At 39.9% G+C, this 21,040-nt stretch overlaps 1 protein-coding gene and 1 pseudogene across 2 annotated transcripts in view; one reads left to right on the top strand and one right to left on the bottom strand.

Moving 5' to 3' along the window:
- RAB30 (RAB30, member RAS oncogene family) overlaps positions 1–21,040 on the top strand; it is a 114,861-nt gene that overhangs the window by 55,900 nt on the left and 37,921 nt on the right. The gene's annotated exons all lie outside the window — the stretch shown is intronic.
- On the bottom strand, positions 3,347–4,752 carry LOC102839211 (annotated as a pseudogene).

Here is a 21,040-nt window from a genome sequence, read left to right on the forward strand (position 1 = left end):
TGTTATGCGGTGGCTTGCCGCTTCCTTGTTATTCTTCAATGTAGCATAGTATTCCATTGGAAACACTTACTTTTTATTAGAGAGAATTTTAGATTTACAAAAGTAGAGAAGACAGTAATGAGCCCCTATGTACTCATCACCTAGGGTCACCAATTATCAATCCATGGCCATTTTTGTTTTATATGTACTTCCCCCTCATATTTCCAGTCTTTTAAACAAATACTAGACGTCAGTTCTGTTTTGTCCTCTCCAGAGGTAGGTCCCAGAGTTCTGTCAGTGAAAAGGAGAAATCTGAGGAACTAACTTCCTCTTAATCAGCTTTTAGTCTTCTTTTTTATTTTAGAATCATATACTCTGCGAGCACAAGGTATTGCCAGTTCCTATGTCTTAATTTTAAGGATTCCGTGGGTTAAATCAGCTAATTTTCCAGCTTTCCTTGCATCTTGTGTAATATTCAGATTTCTTGAGTCTTCTCCATTACCTTCTCTTGTCTTTCCTTGGTTTTGTGTGTTTTTTTGTTGAATAGAAAACATTTCACTGAATTTTTAAAGGGCTTAGGAGTTGAGATGCAGCTGTTCAGTATGCCATCTCCTGCAGAAGATTGGCCACTGGTTCCCCACACTACCCTCTTTTTTGACCCTATCCTACTCAGCCCCACAATCTTATTTCCTTATCTATCGATCATTCTGTTTGAAATCCTGGTGTAGCACTGTGGGTTAATGTGCTGGACTGCAAAGTCCTTTGAACCACAAGATTGGCTGTTCAAGCTCACCAGCCACTCCTTGGAAACCCCATACAGGGTTGCTATAGGTCGGAATGACTCGACAGCACTTAACACCACCACCACCAACATCTACCTTGAAATCTCCTTCTTAAGCTTTTAAGAACTGAGAAGAAACCCCCCCTTTTTTTTCCAAACATGTCATTTTTATGCCTCTCCTGATCTTAAGGAGTCCCTGATTTTGTGCCTCCTAGAATCTTGTAATCACCTCTTAGTACAGCAGTGTTTACTTGCACTTTGCTAACTGCATTGCAGTTTGTTTACCTGCCTGTCTTCCCACTTGGCCTGTGAAGTAGAACTTGTAAGGCTGTGTAATTTTCTCTGTATTACAAGCTCAGTGCCTAGCTCCCAGTAAGCACTTGTTCACTCACAGGCTGGATAATTCAGCACTGTAATTCCATGGGTGGCAACAGAAATGCTTAAGATGCCCCTTTCTTTCTTGCCTTCTACAATCACAACTGTGTGTTAAGTTTTAAAGAGCAAAACGTGTCTTGTCAGCTTGTTGTTATATGCAACCACATCATTCCCTTTGCTTTTAAGCCTAGTGTTTGTTTACACAGTCAGGAAGTTGGAGAAGGAGGGAGGCTATATGAATGCAAACATCCTACCAAAGAAGGAATGGCCTCAGCCAGAGATGCTTTCATTCCTTTCCCTGATAGGAAGGCTCGTAGCCACACTGCACTTCCCACTAGAGAAGGAATGAATTTGTTCTATCTTGGCAGCAACTGAGTTCAGCAACGGAGGCATACAAATGACATATTTTTAAAAAACATAGGGTGGGGTGGGTTTCCTCTTTGTTTTCGAGAGAATGAAAAGGAGCTTTGCGTGTAGATAGATAGACAGCGTCTCCCATTGCTTTTTCCCTGGACAATATGTCAGGTGAATGTAAAAAAAAAAATGCTGTTATGTTGTTTTAAAAAAATTTGATGTTAGGTCATTATCTAGGAGAGATTCTGTTAAAAAGTAAATAGGTAACTTTTACCTTCACCATCCTCGTAATTAAGGAGTTCTGGTAGGGTAGTGGTTACGAGTCAGGCTACTAACTTCAAGGTCAGCAGTTTGAAACTACCAGTTGTTTCACGGGAGAAAGATGAGGCTTTCTGTTCCCATGAAGATTTATGGCCTCGGAAACCCTCTGCAGGGTTGTTGTGAGTCAGAACTGAGTCTACAGCACATAACCACCACCACCACCACCACCATCCTCATCATTGTTCCTATGTTAAAGCCCATTGTGGTTGTCACCATGTCAGTCCATCTCACCGAAGACCTTCCTCATTATCAGGGACTGCCTGCTTTTTGTAGTTCATAAATTTGCTTTACTTTTTATCCAAGGAGCAGGGGTATTTCACTATTGTGTTTTATGACACAAACAACTCAGTCCCTCAGTCCAAATCTATCCTTTGAGGTCAAATTTAAATGGTGTGGCACTGTACGATAAGCACTGGACCACAAGGTCAGTTTGAACCACAAGGTCAACAGCTTAAACCCACCAGCTGTTCCTTAGAAGCCCTCTATCCTGTTGGAATGACTCGATGGCACCAAACAACAACAACAACAAAATCCCAAAACTTTCCTGTCTTCGTTCAGGGATACATAGCCTTTTCCTTTTTTTTAGGGTTGTTTTTGTTTTTATTATTTTTCTTTACACAATTACCAAGAGTGGAATCAAAGATAAATAGAAGACACACAGTTTTGCTGTTTTGTTTTGTATTTTGTTGCTGTTGTTATTCAGATTTGGGGGATTTTTTTGTGTTTTTGTTTTGTTTTTCTACAAATACAAATTAAACATGGAAAAACTGTATTTCAAAAAAGTTTAACAGTTCAAGAGAAAAAACCTATCAGTTGTATTATAGACATTTAAAACATTGCACAATTTAAATGTCAATGGTAAAAAAACAGTAGGATTTGACATTGTGTGATAGCAAAAGAACAAACCTCTAAGACTTTTTCATTCCATTTTTAACCACACCATTGAGAACTAAAATTGTCAATTTTTCAAGTGGCAATTTCTCCACACCAGAAGATGACTCTCAAAAGAAGAAACAATTTCATTTTTCCTTGCTTTCAACATGTTTTATCCAATTCTGTATTTCCTACAGAATTTTGAAACGTGTAGAAAGTAAGTAAGAAATAGTTCAATCAATGAAACATACCAAATATAAGTAATAAGCAAGACACATTCCTTTGGGGGAAATGGCTGTTAAAAAAAAAAAAAATCCAATCTGTAGAAGCAAGGAAATTCAGTCTTTTTTTTTCTTTCTTTCTTTCTTCTTCTTCTTTAAAAATCCATTTTTCTGAAAATATCATTCCACAAAATTGGATGTGAAGGACTAAAAGATCAGGAGAGGAAGGGAGGGTGGGGCGCACACACCATCAACACAAAAAGGTGTAAAAGTGTACAAACATAAGCAATTTATAACAGATTAGGCCAAGATACCAAAGACTGGCTGAAGAAATTCACCCTTCTGCAGGAATTAGAGTTTGAAGAAGGATTCATTGCCTTGGAGCAATGCCTCTTCACACTCCAAATCCTGGTTTCTGCACCTGTCTCCACAGGAGGGCCTCTCATTCCACCACCCAGACCACCTCAAGGTACTCCAGATCCCCACAGGTGGTTATCTCGACATCTCCTTCCCTGGTGCCTTGAGTCTTCTTCTCTTCCACATTCAGACGGACTTCACCTCTGAACATGATAGGCCTGTTCCTAAGAACTTTCTGAACAGGTTCAGAGTCATCAAACACAACAAACTCAAAGTTGGGTAGTTTCCCACCACTGTTAATGCGCAGCTCCACCACATTCCCATAGTTTTGGAAGAAGTCTTAAGCTCTGATTTATCCACTTCATGAGGCAGGCTGCCAATAAAGAGTTGGTGACTGTCAGGTTGTCACAGTTCTTGGAGGTTCAACATCACCTTGCTTACCAGCCTCACAAACTGGTCTAGGGCCCCTTTGTTGAGGAATATTTATTCATTGTTCTCGCACACTTTGATCCCTTTGTCTCTGGGTGGAATCTGAAATTCAGGCTTAGACTCTGGATGGGGCTGTGAAGTTAGAACTTTAACAACATGAGGTGGGATCCCAGTAACCAAAACAGCTCCACTGGGAGGAAGTTTCTTAGAAGTCACAGATGCCCAAGACAATGTCCTCAAGTCTTCCTGTGCAGTCTGAGTTATGTCTGCAGCTGCTGGCGAGGAACTCTTCTGAGTCTCCTCAGGAGCACTTTCTTCTAATACTGGCTCCAACTTCTCCTCTTGGATTTCAGATACAGGTTCTTGCTCTGGTTCTGATTCCAGATAAGACTCTGGTTCTGCAACAACTTCCTCTAAATGTTCTTCTAAGTCATTGCTGACAGTCTGATCATAGAAAGTTCCAGCATCATCAGGTACCTCTTCTGGTGTCTGCTGTCTTTCTTCAGGCTCCTCAGATTCCTCCTGAGGCTCAGTGACAAAACCACCAAAGATTTCATCTGGGTATCTGAAGATATCATTACGAACATAGAACTTATTTGCAACAGAGCCCTCAGGAGCAAGGACAAACATCTGCATAAATCTCTGCCAGGCTTGATTATTATTAGAGAGCAACCCCATCACCTGGACCACCATACCATTGTTTAGAGTAGTAGCATGAGCATCAACATGGCGTATCTTAGTATGGCAGTTGGTAAAGTTTTGTGACATCACTTTCCTGTGGATTTCTTTTTGTCCATAGACTGCATCTGCTGGTTTTCCATTTGAATTCAACCCTCCATGGACATAAGAGTTCTGACCATAAAATCTCTGCAGCATGTCTGAGGCCTGGTTCACCACTGTATAGTACTGTCTCTCAAATTCCCGCCCAACCAGCAGGGGACTACGTTTCTCTATAACCACTTCATTGGTCAATTCAGCCTGCACTGCTGAACAGGAGAGGAAGAGGTCTTGTTCCACAATATGGCGGATGGCAGAGAACCCTAACACAACTGTGTCAGCCATAGCTTTTTCCTTTGAAAACAAGGGTATATATGTATATTGTTAAGTGCCATCAAGTTGGTTCCAACTCACAGCGACCCTGTGTAGGCTTTTGGAGGAGTGACTGGTAGCTTTGAGTTGTTGACCTTGTGGTTAAAATCAACTTTATGGTCTAGTGCTTATCTTATAGTACCATACCAGGATATATATATATATTACCGTCGAGTCGTTTCTGACTCATAGCGACCCTGTATAGGGTTTCCAAGGAGCAGCTGGTGAGCTTGAACCAACAACCTTGCAGTTCAAACAGATTTGCAGTCTGGTGCATTAACCCACAGTGCCACACCAGGACTCTCTCTGTATATATGTTATATAGATGTTGTTGTTGTTGTTAAGTGCTATCGAGTCAGTTCTGACTCATAGTGACCCTGTAAGGATTTCTGAAGAGCAGCTGGTGGGTTTGAACTGCTGACCTTGTGGTTCGCAGTCCAATGCTGAGCCTACATCATCACAACAGGAGTCTGTATGTGTGTGTGTGTGTGTGTGGAGTCCTGGTGCCGCACTGTAGGATAAAGCACTGGACCATAAAGTAGTTTGAACTACAAAGGTTGGCGGTTCAAACTCACCAGCCATTCCTTGGTAAGCCTTTGCAGGGTCAAAAGCAACTCGAAGGCACTAAACAACAACATATATGTATATATATATGTAGCCCAGTGGATTGTGAGCTGGGCTGTTAACTGCTGGGTCAGTAGTTTGAATCTACCAGTCTCTCTGTGCGAGAAAGATGAGAGTTTTTTTGGATTAAGGCTTAAAGATTCTATTAGGGCAATAGTTTCGGGGATCATTCTAACCTTTTCCTTCTTTTAAGGAGCTGTCTTCATTTGCCTAATTGTCACTCCACTTCCCTTTGACTTCCAAATAGATCATAAATTCCTTGTACATTTTGTATCTTCTCACTGCCACTAGGACATGTCTTACTCAGGAAGTGTTTGCACTACTGCATTGGCTCACTAGCTGAGTCATGGTCAGAGAGCAGAGTCCAGAGGGCACTGGCAGTGGGGAGCCCGAGACATAGCTGGAGCTTGAAATATTGCACAGAGATATGGATTGGGCTGGGGCTCACAGGAAGGACACAGGGCCAGTGTAAAGGAATAGCAAAGAGAGAACAGAATTAGCTGAGAATATAAATTAGATTTACTAGAAGACAGGCTGTATGCCAGACACCCTGGTTTTGTGTATTTTAACTTAATATCTAGGTGATAGGAGTCCTGATGTGGCAATGTAGGATAAGCTGTGGACCACAAGCCTGGTTTGAACTGCAAGGTTGGCAGTTCCAACTCACCAGCTGCTGTTTGGAAACCCGAAACAGAGTCCCTATGAGTCAGAACCCGAACCTGCTCGATAGCATTTAACAACAACGAGTTTTCCTAGTTCACAGATGAGGAAATAGAGCATCAGAAAGGGGAAATAAGCACTTGTATGTACCGGCACTGTGCTGGGAGTAGGGAGAGTGTTGTGGGAGGGTTGTTGTTGTTGTTGTTGTTGTTGTTGTTGTTGTGTACCGTCTAGTCCATTCTGACTCATGTTGTTGTTAAATGCCGTGGAGTCAGTGTCAACTCATAGCAACCCTTAACAGGGTTTCTGAGGAATGGCTAGAGCGTTTGAACTGCCAACCTTGTAGTCACCAGTCCAGTGCTTATCCAACACTGTGCTGGGGGTGTAAAGATGAATAAAATCCAAGTCTTTCTTTAAGGAGACCTCGTGTCATGGGCTTGTTGTTCTTGTTGTTGTTGTGAAGTACTGTCGAGTCGGTTCCGACCCATAGCGACCCTGTATAGGGTTTTCAAGGAGCAGCTGGTGAACTTGAAGTGCTGACCTTGCAGTTCAAACAGCTTTGCAGTCTGATGCATTAACCCACAGCACCACACCAGGACTCATGGGGTAGATATCCCAAAAAGATCATTTTAAACAATAGAGTAACTGCAGTGATTATACTACATGCAGCGTATTATGGGTGAAGCAAATATGTTGTCTTAGATGCCATCAAGTCAGTTCCAACTCACAGCTACCTTACGCATGACAGAACAAAACACTGTGCCATCCTCACCATCACTGCTATCTTTAAGCCTGTTGCTGCTACCACCGTGTCAATTCATCCCATTGAGGGCTTTCCTCTTTTTTACTGACTCTCTACTTTTCTAAACGTGGTATCTTCTAGGTCCCTCCTGATAACATGTCCAAAGTGCATGGTACTTGCTCTCATCATCCTTGCTTCTAAGGAGCACTGTGGGTATACTTCTTCCAAAAAAGATTTGTTCATTCTTCTGACAGTCTATGGTCTATTCAGTATTCTTCGCCAGCACCATGATTCAAATGCATCAGTTCTGCACTCTTCCTTACTCATTGTCTAACTTTCCCATGTATATGAGGTTATTGAAAATAGCATGTCTTGGGTCAGGCAGGTGTGCCTTAGTTCTCCAAGTGAAATCTTTGCTTTTTAAAATTTTAAAGAGTTTTTTTTTTTTTTTCAGCAGATTTGCCCAATGCAGTACATTGTGTGATTTCTTAACTGCTATTTTCATGAGCATTGATTGTGGATCCAAGTAAAATAAAATTTTTGATGACTTCAGTCTTTCCTGTTTATCATGATGTTGTCTTTACATTGAGGTATAAAGGCATCCATACTGAAGTCTGTAGTCTTTGATCTTCATCAGAAAGTATTTCAAGCCCTCTTCACTTTCAGCAAGTAAGGTTCTGTTGTTTGTATAGCTTGGGAAATGCCTAGCATGTTCTTCCCTTTCAGTTTTCTAACTCCAGATCTATGCACATTTCATTATAATATATAGGAATCAAGTTGACTACTCTGTGGAAAGAGACAATAGAGACGCTCAATATCAGCCATAGGGGCCAACTGCAGAAGAGACCATCAGTTGCTCATATGCAAATAGTTGAAGCTGAGGAAATTAATACATGTCTATTGTAGCACTGTAAGATAAGCACCGGACTGCAAGGTCAGTTTGAACCACAAAGTCCGTGATTCAAACTCACCAGCCACTACTTGGAAACCCTATACAGGGTCACTATGAGTCAGAATCGACCCGACAGCACTTAACAACAATGGAAGCCAAAGTACAACTTAGAGTATATCCCATCTGAATTTAAAGACCATCTTAAGAGTAGAGTTGACCCATTGAACTCTAATGACCAAAGACCAGATGAACTGTGGGATGACATCAAGGACATGATACTTGAAAACAGCAAAAGATCATTAAAATGACAGGAAAGAACAAAAAGACCAGAGTGGATGTCAGAAGAGATTGTGTAACTTGCTCTTGAATATAGGATATCAAAAGCGTATTGAAGAAACAGTGAAGTAAAGGAGCCGAATAGAAGATTTTAAAGAGTGGTTTGAGAAGACAAGTAAAATATTTTAATGAAATATGCAGACTTGTAGTTAGAAAACCGAAAGGGAAGAACATAATCGGCTTTTCTCAAGCTGAAAAAACTAAAGAAAAATGTAAAGCCTTCAGTTGTGATATTAAAGGAATCCTGGTGTGGAGCTGTGGGCCAATGCGTCAGACTGCAAAGTCGTTTGAACTGCAAGGTTGATGGTTAAAACTCACCAGCTGCTTCTTGGAAACCCTATACAGGGTTTCTATGGGTTGGAATTGACTCGATGGCACTTAACAACAAGAATGGTCAAAATATTTGACAACACATGAAGTATAATAAGAAGATGGAATGAACACATAGAGTCACTGTACCAAAACAATTGGACAACATTCATCCATTTCAGGAAGTAGCAAATGTCTAAGAACCAATGATACTGAAGAAGTCCAAGCTGTATTGAAGATATTGGTAAAAAAACAAGATACCAGGAATGGACAGAGTAACAACTGAGTTGTTTCATAAGCTGATGCAACACTGGAAGCTCTCACTCATTGATTCCAAGAAATTTTAAGATAGCTATCTGGCTAACTGACTGAAAGAGATAGATCTTGGCCGAGAGCACAGAATACCAGAAAGATGTTTACTTGTGTTTTATTGACTATGCAAACGCATTTGACTATGTGGATCACAACAAATTATGTATAACATTGCAAAGAATGGGAATTCCAGAACACTTAATTGTGCTTATACAGAATCAGTACATAGACCCTGAGGGAGTTCAAAGTTGTTTCAAATTAGAAACGGTGTGCATCAGAGTTGCATATCTCTCACAATCCTTTTTCAGTCTACATGCTGAGCAAATAATCTGAGAGGCTGGATTACATGAAGAAGAACACTGCATCAGGTTTCAAGGAAGATTGATTAACAACCTGTGATATACAGATGACACAACCTTGCTTGCTGAACATGAAGAAGACTTGAAGTACTTACTGATGAAGATCAAAGACTATAGCTTTTACTATGGCTTACATCTCAACACAAAGAAAGCAAAAATACTCACAACTGAATCAATAAGCAATAAGCAATATCTTGGTAAACAGAAAAAAAGATTGAATTTTTCAGGGATTTTATTTTACTTAGATTCACAAGCCACATCCATGGAGGCAGCAGTGAAGAAATAAAGTGATGTATTTCACTGGAGTCCTTGTGTGGTGCTACAGGATTATGCACTGGACTGCAAGGTTTGTTTGATTTCAAGGTCGACAGTTCAAACTCACCACCCATTTCTTGGAAAGCTTTTACAGGGTTGCTATGAGTTGGAACTGACTTGACAGCAATTAACACCAGCATTGTATTAGGCAAATCTGCTATGCAAAAGGCCTCTTTAAAGTACTAAAAAGCAAAGATGTCACTTTGAAGCATAAAGCACACCTCACCCAAGACATGGTGTTTTGAGTCACCTCTTATGTATGGGAAAACTGAACAATGAATTATGGATGACTCAGAGAAGAATTGATGCATTTGAATTACAGTGTTGGTGAAAATATTGAAAGTACCGTGGACTGCCAGAGAAACAAACAAATCTGTCTTGGAAGAAGTATAGTCAAAATGCTTCTTAGAAATGAAAATGTTGAGACTTCATTTCATATGTTTGACATGTTATCAGAAGGGACCAGTCCCTGGAGAAGGATTATGCTTGGGAAAGTATGTTGTTATTATTAACTGCCATAGAGTTGGTTCCACCTCATAGCTACCCTGTATAGAGTTTCCGCAGATCTGCTGGTTGGTTTGAACTGATGGCCTTGTGATTAGCAGTCCAGTGTGTATCCTCCAGAGCTACACCAGGACTCCTGGAAAAGTATTGTTGTGGTTAAGTGCTGTTGACTTGGTTCTGACTCATAGCGATCCTGTATAGGATTTCCAAGGAGCAGTTGGTGAGTCTGAACCACAGACCTTGCATTTCAAATGACCTAGTGGTCCAGTGCTTATCCTACAGCGCCACACCAGGACTCCTAGAAAAGTATAGTATTAGTGAAAAAGAGAAAGAACTTCACTGAGATGGATTGATTGGCACAATGACTGCTCACAATCTAACAGTTGTGAGGATGGTCTGGGACTAGGCAGTGTTTTGCTCTGTTGTGCATACGTATCACTATGAGTCAGAATTGCACCTAACAACAAACAGTATGGAGATAGCCTTTGAAGAGTACAGTAGAACACAGAAGAGGGAGTGTCTAATTCATGTAGGGTGGTGAGTGGGCGTGGAGGTTTCAAAGAGAAGTGTTTTGTTTTTCGTACTAGCCAACAAGAAGAGGGCAAAGTAAAGGTTAAAAGGGATGAATGTAGCTCAGGCTCAGAACTTGGGGTTTTGGCATGACTGTGTGATCATACTGGTGGTGGTAACACATGGGTCAAGAAAGTAAAGCCAGAGAGATGAGCAGGGCCTTCTAGGGAATTTGAACATTATTGTAACAATAACAGTAATAGTTGTTGTTGTTAAGGGCCATCAAGTCAGTTCCAACTGAGCTCCTAACAGTTGTTGAGTACTTTTTCTATGCAAGGCTCTTATCATAGTGCTTTACTGAATTAATTCCGTTAATCCATACAACTACTCTGTGATAATAAATACTGTGATTATCCCTATTTACAAATAAGGAACCAAGCACCCAGAGGATCAGGAATTTAGCAACACTCACCCAACTCATAAAGGAAGAGGCAGGATTTAGACACAGATAGTTTGACTCCAAAGCCCTTACTCTTAAACACAGCACTGCCAGTCCTCTCATAGACTGCTTTGTGTAGGCAGCCACTGAGGAGATGTAAGTGAGGGAATGAGTGAGATGACCCTATTAGTTCTTTGGAGGGATTGCAGTGGAATCACATTGCATCATGCATAGGAGTGGGGTTATAATACAAAAAAATGCAGCCACATTTCTCCATGAAGCTAGCTCAATGAGCTGAGTGAGGTTTGCTCCATTAGCAATGGCAATGAAAAAAAAAGTCTTTTTCTTTTAGTCTTGGAACAGAGGACTGTTTTTGGTAGACATGGCATGTAGTTGTCAATTTGTGTTGAGAGTCCATGTTGTTTGAAAGGTGCAAAAGCATCACACTCCCAGCAAGCAGATTGTAAAAATTGACCCCTTTCCTAGGCAACAACAGACCTAGCCACTCCTCTCATTCTCCCTACAGGCCTCAACACTCACTGAATGGACCAGCAGAGCCTGGGCTTTGCTTAGATCAGGGGTGAGGAATGTCTAGCCCTCTGGCTGCATAAGGCCCACAAAATCATTTGGTCTGACCCTGCCAAGACAACTGCAGTTCCAGCTATCACATTGTTGTTGTTAAGTGCCATCGAGTTGATTCCAACCAATAGCGACCCTTTATAGGGTTTCTGAGGAGCAGTTGGTGAACTTGAACTGCCGACCTTGCAGTTCAAACGACTTTGCATTCTGGCGCATTTACCCACAGCGCCACACCAGGACTCTAGCCATCACATTTTGTTGTTATTGTTAAGAGCCATCACATTAGGGGTGAGTTAATTACATGTTTGACCAAATATAGCAGGCTAATTTTTTTTTTTTTAATTGTGAATTGAGTGATAGTTTACATAGGAGAACATTGGTTTTATACTTATTGTTTCATTGCAATGATTACAGTCTTCTCCGTGCGTCATCATTCAACAGTATTTGCTTCTATTCCTGCTGGTTTTTTGTTTGTTTTTTTTTATGTACACAAAAATACTCAGGAATGTATAATCATTTAAACAGCCAAAGAGCACCTTCTGTAAACCTAGCAGGCTAATTTTTTGTTTTTTAATGTTCAAATCTTGGCGAGTTTTGATTATTATTTATTTTTTTATATGTTTTTCTTGTGAGGTTTACATGGAAGAATATCAGTTTTACATTCATCCTATCATATTTTGTTTCATTGCAATGATTACAGTCCTCCATGCATCATTAAATAACCCAAGGGTACACCCCACAGATTTGCCCCCCAACCATCAGCACACAGCCCCTCTCCCTCCCTTGGGTTCAGTGTCCCCAGCCACTCCATCTGTCCACATCATAGTCTCCAACCTGGCATCTCTGCTTCTCTGGGTAGGGTCCTGCTCTCTGTTCTTCTCACTTGCTGGTCCCAGGGACCTCCGCTCCTAAGCTGCAAAATCAATCACTCCCCTCCTTTTGTCAAAACACATCTACCTCTATATTTCCTACCCTCACAGTCAATCCTGATGGCAGTTATTCATTATTGTACCACAAGAGTCTTATCCCCATTTCCTTTTGTAAGTCTGGTCCCAATAGATTGAAAATCATTCAGTGGAGATTCTACCTTCCCACGCCCCATCTGGAACTAGGCTCCCTCTTGAAAGCTTGTAAGCCAGTCACTTCTTGCCTTTATAGGCGCCCCCCCCCCCATTTTGGGTAGCCAATGTCTAAGTTGCCCAGCCTTGTCAACTCTGTGTACCAAGGGGGTGGGAGTGATTCTCGCTATAAACATTTGTTCCCTTTTTTGAGCTACTACATCCATAAGTATAGTCAAGTTCACCAAATTGTAGAAGATTACTCATTTTTTTTCTCCTCTTCTTTCTTCTTCTAGTTGAGTTCCTGATCATCCAGCCATTGAAGCCAGGTCAAGTGGGTACTATATGCAAGTATGGGTGTTCTTGTGCATCTCCCATCTCCCATCACTTCATATCAGCTGGATGCTTCACTCTCCTCTCTAGTCCTCTGTGGCCATGTCACTGCTTCTGGGCCCAGGAGTCCCTGGTTCTTGCCATACTGCTGGCCATCCAGGTCTCCACCCGGGTTCATAGGTGTCTGTTGAATGTGGTCAGACTTAGCTCGCAACTTCATTGCTGTTTTCTCCCCCTCTTCCTTAGTGGTGATCAACATGGTCATCAGCCAGACCTAGCAGGCTAATTTTTAAGTTGATATTTTTGTATGGCCCATGAATGATGTTATAAATTTTGGCAGAAAAAAGATTCCCCACCCCTGGCTTAGGTGATGTATTTCTCTGTATGTCATGGCCTGTATGTAAATTAGGCCCTGTGTGGTCTTCATTGCACTCTGGCAGCAGAGTGTAGGAAGAACTGCGTGTGAGTGGGGAAGTGGGAAGAAGACAGGGAGAACAGACAGAACATAGCAGCTGCTGCCAGGTGGGAGAGGGTGATGTCAGTGTAGGTAGGAGCAGATGAACAGTCAAGAGAATAAGGACACAAGACATGTAAAGGAGGTTAAGTATTCTGGAGTTAATGACCAATTGTATTTGTTCCCTTCAAGCTTTTTCGGATCTGAAAATGTATTACATAATTCTGTTTTTCTGTTTTCAAGTCTGGTAACATTTTTATTTTACAATTTGCAACTGTATCAACTTTAGTAGCATAGTATGAGAGGTCTTCAAAAGTTCCTGGAATTTTTCCAATATCTTTTCATTCTACTTTTCCATGAACTTTTTGAACCCCCCTCGCATTCCCCATGTTCTTGGTTTGTGACTACTGATATAGGCTGAAGGGTCCTCTAGGTGGCTTTACAGATTTGTCTCTGTTCCAATGTCAAGAACTTTAACAAATCCATCTATTTTGTTATAGTAGTGGAATCTTTTTATTTGCTTCTTTTGCTTCAGACATTGTATTCATTCTCTTGATAGTGCTTGGAACAACCTACTACTGTTTTCTGTTAGCGTTCTTCATGTTTTTTGGCTTTTAAAAATTGAAATGATTTTATAATTGCTTTAAAGAAAACATTGACACGATTACAATGACAATGGAAACCAAACCCAACCACTCAGTTCATAGGAAAAAGAGATTGGAAGGAACATAGCCAACTGTTGACAATGACTGAATTTCTCTTGGTAATTAATTTAATTTTCCTTTTCTTTATTTTCCAAATTAAAAATATGTGTCTATGTATGGACAGAATGTTAAAACCTTTAAAAAATGGACAAAACTTTTGGGAAAAAATTCTTATAATCCCATAACCTTAACAAATTTTTACTTTTGAGATGCCCTTGTTTACATATTTGCTTATTTTCATAGCTGCAATCCTGAGAAATGGAGCTTTGTACATTCTTTTTACTTTATACTCTATTGTCAACATAAATTTCATAGTTCAACATAGTTTTCATAACTGACATTTCTAATGATTGCCCTGCATTCCAGAGTGTTTATGTTCTATACTGAATTATCCCCCTTTAGACATTTGGGTAATTTATAATTCTTTACTCTTAGATAAGATGTAGGGAACATTTTTGTTCATTTAGCATTTTGAGTTTATTGAATTCTTTCCTTAAAGTGTATTCCCATCGGTGAGTTCACTATATGAAAGTTTGAATTCTTAAGGTTTTTGATTTGTACAAGTGAGATCTTACTTTCTAAATGAGCCAATTGAATGAATGACTGAAGTTGGTCACTAGCTGCTCTGAGAGTGAGCCCCATCCCATGTTTCCCTTGTTCTTGGTCCAATTTTCAGCTAAGCAATAGATAGGAATATAGGGGACAGCAACACTAGTAAGGTATGCTCATCATGGAATGCTCAACCATTCAAGATCAAAAGGGCAACATTTACCTAAGGACAAGGTTCAGAAGGATTGAGAAGGAGGAGAGAATGGAAATAAGAACCATAGGATAACGGCTGTTACATGGAGGAGATTGCAATCACTGAGATGAAACAAAGTGTATGACTTGTTGAATGTAAAACTGATGATGTTCTCTATAAATCTTCATTTAATGCACAATAAAAAATTAAAAAAAAACCACGTGTATATGCTTAGATGGATGACAGTTTATAAAACAATAGCCTTACATTTTAGTATTTTTGTTTAATAGTTCTTTATGATTTTATAGTAATACTTTAAAATTTACCCTCAAATTTCATAATATGATACCAGGAGACACTTAAAAAGTATATGCACTCCTCTTTTGTTGCTTATTTAGATTCCTTCCATTTTAAGGGTCTATTCTAAATGGAGTAATGATATGGCATTGTAGGATAAGCACTGGACTGCTAACCAGAAGGTCAGTGATTCAAACCCATAAAATGCTCCAATGGAAACCCTATACAGGGTCACTATGGGTTGGAACTGACTCGACGGCCCTTAGTAACAACAACATTCTAAATAATACTAGAATGAACTTTCACTTGACTTAAATTTTGTGCACATCTTAGAATAATTCCTTAGGAAATTTTTCAGTATAAAAATTGCTGGGTGGAACTTTCTACAAGATGGCGAACTATGCAGACATATTACATGGAACTTCTACAACAAAGATAAGAGAGATCAAACAAAACAGACAAAGATGAAAATTCAGGAACCCTAAGGTCAGCAGTTTGAAACTACCAACTGTTCCACGGGAGAAAGATGAGGCTTTCTGCTCCCATAAAGATTTACAACCTCGAAAACCCTGTACAGGGTCACTATGAGTTGGAACCGACTCCACAGCACATAACCCCCAACGAAACAGCAGAGGAAAGGTTAGCGAAATGCATCGAGTGATTGCTGAGAGGAGAAGCTGAGCAGGGGCAGTGAGAGAGGGAGACTGACTGGTGAACCATTGGCCAGATGTGTCACAACCATCTGATGAGCAGCTGTGGTAACAGAAGGTGGTCCAGCAAGGCAGAAGCATAGGTCACAGGAAAGGTAGAAATTTCTTCTTTTTCCTCACGCTCCCCTGATGATCAGTAGTGTGGCCAGTTCCCACCCTCATCCATCCTCAGTGCAGACCCTGCTCTTTGGGAGTTCAGAGCCATGTGATTCCGAGTCACTAGTATGAGGTGGGTACCAGCTGGGTCGCTTTGGTGCGTAGATTCAGGTGAGCTCAGAACCCACAGACGTTTAACCAGTCACGCTGCCCCCACCTGCCCTGTGGTCTTAGCAGACACTGAAACCAACTCCATCAAAGGCCTCCATGAACTAGTACAGGACTGAGTGTCCTGAGCCTAGGCAACACTCAGGCCCACAGGAACTCCATCTCAGGCCAGGAAGTCTGCTATCGTGTCTCTTCCTTGTGAGCGCCTTGGCTTGTGGGAACCCCCCCAGAACTTTCTTCTCTCCAGAAACAACAGCTGCTCTACTTTTTTGTTTTGTATTGCTTTTGGGTTTCTTTTTTTGTTTCATTATTTTTATTTGTTTATTCTTTCTCCTCCTTATACTTCTCTTTTCATTCCCTTGAATTTTATCCTATCTTATGCTTTTGTTTTTCCTTCCTTCTGTTCCTCATTTCCCCTCTTCCTCTTTTTCTTTTTTGCCTTTTGATCTTTCTTTACTATTCTCTTTCTCTTTTTATCTTACCATCTCCCTGGTTTTTCTAAGATTTTTATTTTTATTTCTTCCTTTTATTTCTTTTCTTATTTTTCTCTTCTGTAGCTGCATTTTTCTCTTTCCAGCTATTCTTTTTTATTTATTTATTTATTCTTTCTTATTTTTCTAATCTATAGCTCTATTTCCCTGTCACTCTTTTGTCTATATAGTTATTATATGATCTTTTGATGTTTGCTGCATGGTTTTATTTATTTTTTTCTCCTTATTATTTTCTATTTTCATTGTTGGTTCCTTGTTAATTTCTTCTTTTTTCCCTTCTATTTCTTGTGTATGTGTGTGTTTCTGTCTTCACATGATAGGAGACAGCAACCATGTCCATACACCATGGGTACAACTGTACCCTGTATAGTTCCACTCACTGGGCAAAAGATAATAACAGCTCCTATACTGCCTGATCAATGATAGGCAGCAGCTAACACCAGCCAAACCACCCTAATCTGAGCTGCATGAACATGAAGGAGAATGGTATATACATGCTTCCATTGTACCCACAGGGAACAGTTGAGAGCCTAAGAACACATTAACATACAATCATCAATTAAATACAAACTCAACAACCTCACAATGCCCTGGAGACAATAGACAGAGCCAGAAGACATTTCTGAGGAAGAAAAGGTAATGGAACTACTGAAAAAGATTTCAAAAGCATGATGTTTAGGTACCTTCAAAGGATTGACAGAAAGATTGAGTAAAGCAAGGAGAAAACAGAAAAAAATCTTTAAAACAATTCAGGAAAGCAATACAAGAACAAACAGACAAAATAAATACAAATTTTGAAATAATACAAAGCCTACAACTAGAAATCCAGAAGATTAATTTTAAGATTTTAGAAATGGACAATACATTGAAAGGGAAAAGGAGTAAATTCAAAGCAATGGAAGCTTGAATTAGTGAGCTTCAAGATCAGTCTCTCAATACTAGTAAGTTTGAAGAACAATCAGAAAAAAGGAATGAACAAACTTGAAAGAAGCCTAAGAATAAGGTGGGCTACCCTGAAGATGAACAACTTACTGGTGATTGGAATTTCAGAACAGGAACAGACCAAGACATGAAAAGCACAGAGAAAATTGTTGAAGAGTTGTTGGAAGAAAGCAACCCTAACATCATGAAAGATAAGAAGATAAGCATACAAGAAACTGAATAAACCCCAAACAGGGTAGATCTCAAAAGCTATCGCCAAGATACATCATAATAAAACTTTCCAAAACCTAAGACCAGAGAAGAATCCTGAGAGCAGCTTGGGAAAAATTAGAGGAGGACCAATAAGAGTAAATTCTGATTTCTCAGCAGAAACCATGGGAAGAAGGCAATGGAATGACATATACAAAACTCTGAAAGAAAAAAATTGCCAACCAAGAATTGCAGACTCAACAAAGCTGTCCCTCAAATACAACAGTGAAATTAGGACAGAAATTAAAGGAATTTGTAATGAACAACTTTAGAGAACAACTTTACAAAAAGTTCTAAAGGGTGTTTTTTGGTCTGAGAACCAACGATAGCAGACAACAACCTGAGATTACCATACATTATGGTAACACTACCCAGAACTCAATTCAGATATTTGTTGTTGTTGTTAAATGCTGTTGAGTCGGCTCCGACCCATAGCGACCCTGCATAGGGTTTCTGAGGAGCAGCTGGTGAGCTTGAGCTGCTGACCTTGCAGTTCAAACGACTTTGCAATCTGGTGTATTAACCCAAAGTGTCACACCAGGACTCCAGATTTAAATGTATTTAAAGTAAAACAAATCTACAAAACTTAAAACAGGGATATCAATTTATAATGAAATCAACTACAAAGCAAAAAGAGGAAATAGTGTAGATACAGAACTTCCAAATGGTAAGGAACTCAGGTAGATTTCAAGATAAAGCAGACTTTTAAATAGGGGGAAAAAATTAATAAATTACAGGGTAACCTGTAACTTACCCTGAAAATCAATACACCTGTACATTAAAATAAAAAAAGAGGAAAATCTGAAAGATTTGGTAAACATTAACACAACAGAAATTAAAATGGAAACAGAACCGTCAAACATAATGAACTCAGCACAGAAAAGTATGTGGAGCAGAGAAGCCAGCAGCACCACACAATAAAACACACAGAAAATCACAGCAATCAGTTTATACCTCTTGATAATTACACTGAATGTAAATGGATTAAATACATCAATCAAGAGACAGAGCAGACTGGATAAGGAAACATGATCCTTTAATATGTGGTCTACAAGAGACATATCAAAAAGATGGAGACAGCCTGAATGCCCATCAACAGAAGAATGGTTAAACAAAATTTGGTACCTATCCACAGTGGAATACTCTGCAAGTTAAAGAATAATAATGTTTTTACAACACAGATGAACCTGGAGGATATTATGCTGCAGTCAATCATAAATGGACAAATGTTGTTGAGACCAATGTTGTAAAAACAATTCAGAAAAGGTTTTCTTAATAAAAGAAATAATCGCTGATGGCTACAGGAAGGGGAGAGGAGGGAAAATTATTCACAGGCTGGTGTGGTGCTGTGGGCTAATGCGTCAGACTGCAAAGTCGTTTGAACTGCAAGATCAGTAGTTCAAGCTAACCAGCTGCTCCTTGGAAACCCTAGACAGGGTCGCTATGGGTCGGAATCGACTCGACGGCACTTAATAACAACAACAAAGAGGGTAAACACATGTTAACCTGGGTGACAGGGCAGGCCATATACAACAATTGTTAAAATGAATAGAATAAGTACTGTTAACTGATGGTACATGGAGGGGATTGAAATTATTGTAATGAAGGAAAGTATATAGTTTGCTAAATGTAAAACTGGTCATCTGTTCGGTAAACCTTCAGTCTATTCAATATAAAAAAAAATATATATATATATATTTATTTTAATTTCTGGGTAGATAATGTTAAGGTTCTTTTTTAATATTGAAAACTTGCTGTAGAGGAAAAGTGCCACTTTATACTTCACTTGTCAATGCTTAGCAGCTGTTTCTGCCATTACTAAATTCACACCAGTGGCCATTTACTTATTTATCTTTAAAGAGATTTGGGCCCCTCTGCTTTTTCACCCCTGCATGCTGCTCTTGTGTTTTCTTTGATCTATTAACACGTAAACCCCAGAATTCCTATTTTTATTTAGGATTTTCCTCATCTTTTTTTGTGTGTGAATTTACCCATGTCATTTTGGCGTTTCTAGACTTTTAAAAATCTAGTATTCTTTAAGAGACACAGCTTATTTTATCTTAACGATTTCCTCCATTCTTGGCCTTTTCTTCAATAAATACTTGCTGAGTTTTGATTTGAGAAACTCAAAGTTTAGAAAAGTAAGATGAACAGATAATTACAATGCAGTGTGATGCATGCTGGGATTTACAGTGGGTTGTTGGGAACTCAAAGAAAGAAAGCATTCATACTGCCTGGAGTATTTGGGAAGGAATTACAGGGGAGGGCATATCTGAGCTTGTTTTAAAGGATAAGCAGGAGGAAGGGTTTGCCGGGGAGGAGAAGAACACTTGGAAGCAGGAAAGGGCATGGTGATCGGGAGAAAAGACAAAATGTTTTATGTGATGGAATTAATGGGTTTTCAAGTACTTCAGTACATGGGAGAAGCAAATTTGGACCATATTACAAAAAGACATTGCACTAGCTAAGGAGTTTAAGCTTCATTCTGGAGGCAGAGAAATAGTAGGTCATATTAGGAAAATACTAGCAGGTTGACCAGAGAGAGATGGTTACGTAAGTGCTGATAAGGACTTGAACCAGGTTGGTGTGGTAGGAATTAAGGTAGACTGAATGGGGGATTTAAGCTACATTTCTTACAGAAAATTTGCAGGCCTTGATGACATATGATTTATGGTAGGTATGTTGTGTATGTAAGGGTTGAGGGTGGGACTGTGCTGTGGAGAAGGACAATTTCTACCCTACCTTCCACATAGGAATTTTCCAGGATTCAGATCATTAGAAAATTCAAGTGTTCTATAGATGTGAAAACTTGTTGATAGTAATGGTAACTAAGAAATCCTGCTCAACAAGGCAGTTCAAGGACTAGGTGAGAAAGCGTGGGTAAAGTATTTAGCACATTTTTGTTGTTAAGTGCCATATAGTCGGTTTTGACTCTTAGCGACCCTGTATAGAGTTGCCAAGGAGCTGCTGGTAGGTTCGAACTGCTGATCCTACAGCATGGCACCAGGACTCTCTCTAGCACATAACAGTCATTTTTCTTGCAAGAGATGTGCCAACGATGACATGCCTGGGAGAATTCCTATATTTTGTCCTTATCCATTTGGGTTCCAGAACATGTGGCTATTTACTTCCTTTTTACTTTTTTCCTGCCTCCAGCTGAGGGAAGGGTCCTGCAGGGAAGAGGAAAGGAGCCGCGTCTGTCCTTGTCTGTCCTTGGTAGGTTTTGAATCCCTGGGGTGGAGGACCACCAAGAGAAACATTTGCAGCCCAGAACTGGGCCCTGACCTCTGTGTGTGCCTGGCCAGTCTGCTTTATGTGCTCAGCGTGGGGGAGGAGACTGAAGATGCTGATAAAGAGACCCTTCCGGTCTAGCGAAATTGGCGCAGGAAAGCTTCTGCACAGGAAAGATTAGACACAATCCCTGTTTTAGAGAATA

The sequence above is a fragment of the Chrysochloris asiatica genome, unplaced genomic scaffold (genome assembly GCF_000296735.1).
Source record: "Chrysochloris asiatica unplaced genomic scaffold, ChrAsi1.0 scaffold00074, whole genome shotgun sequence".
NCBI lineage: Eukaryota > Metazoa > Chordata > Mammalia > Afrosoricida > Chrysochloridae > Chrysochloris > Chrysochloris asiatica.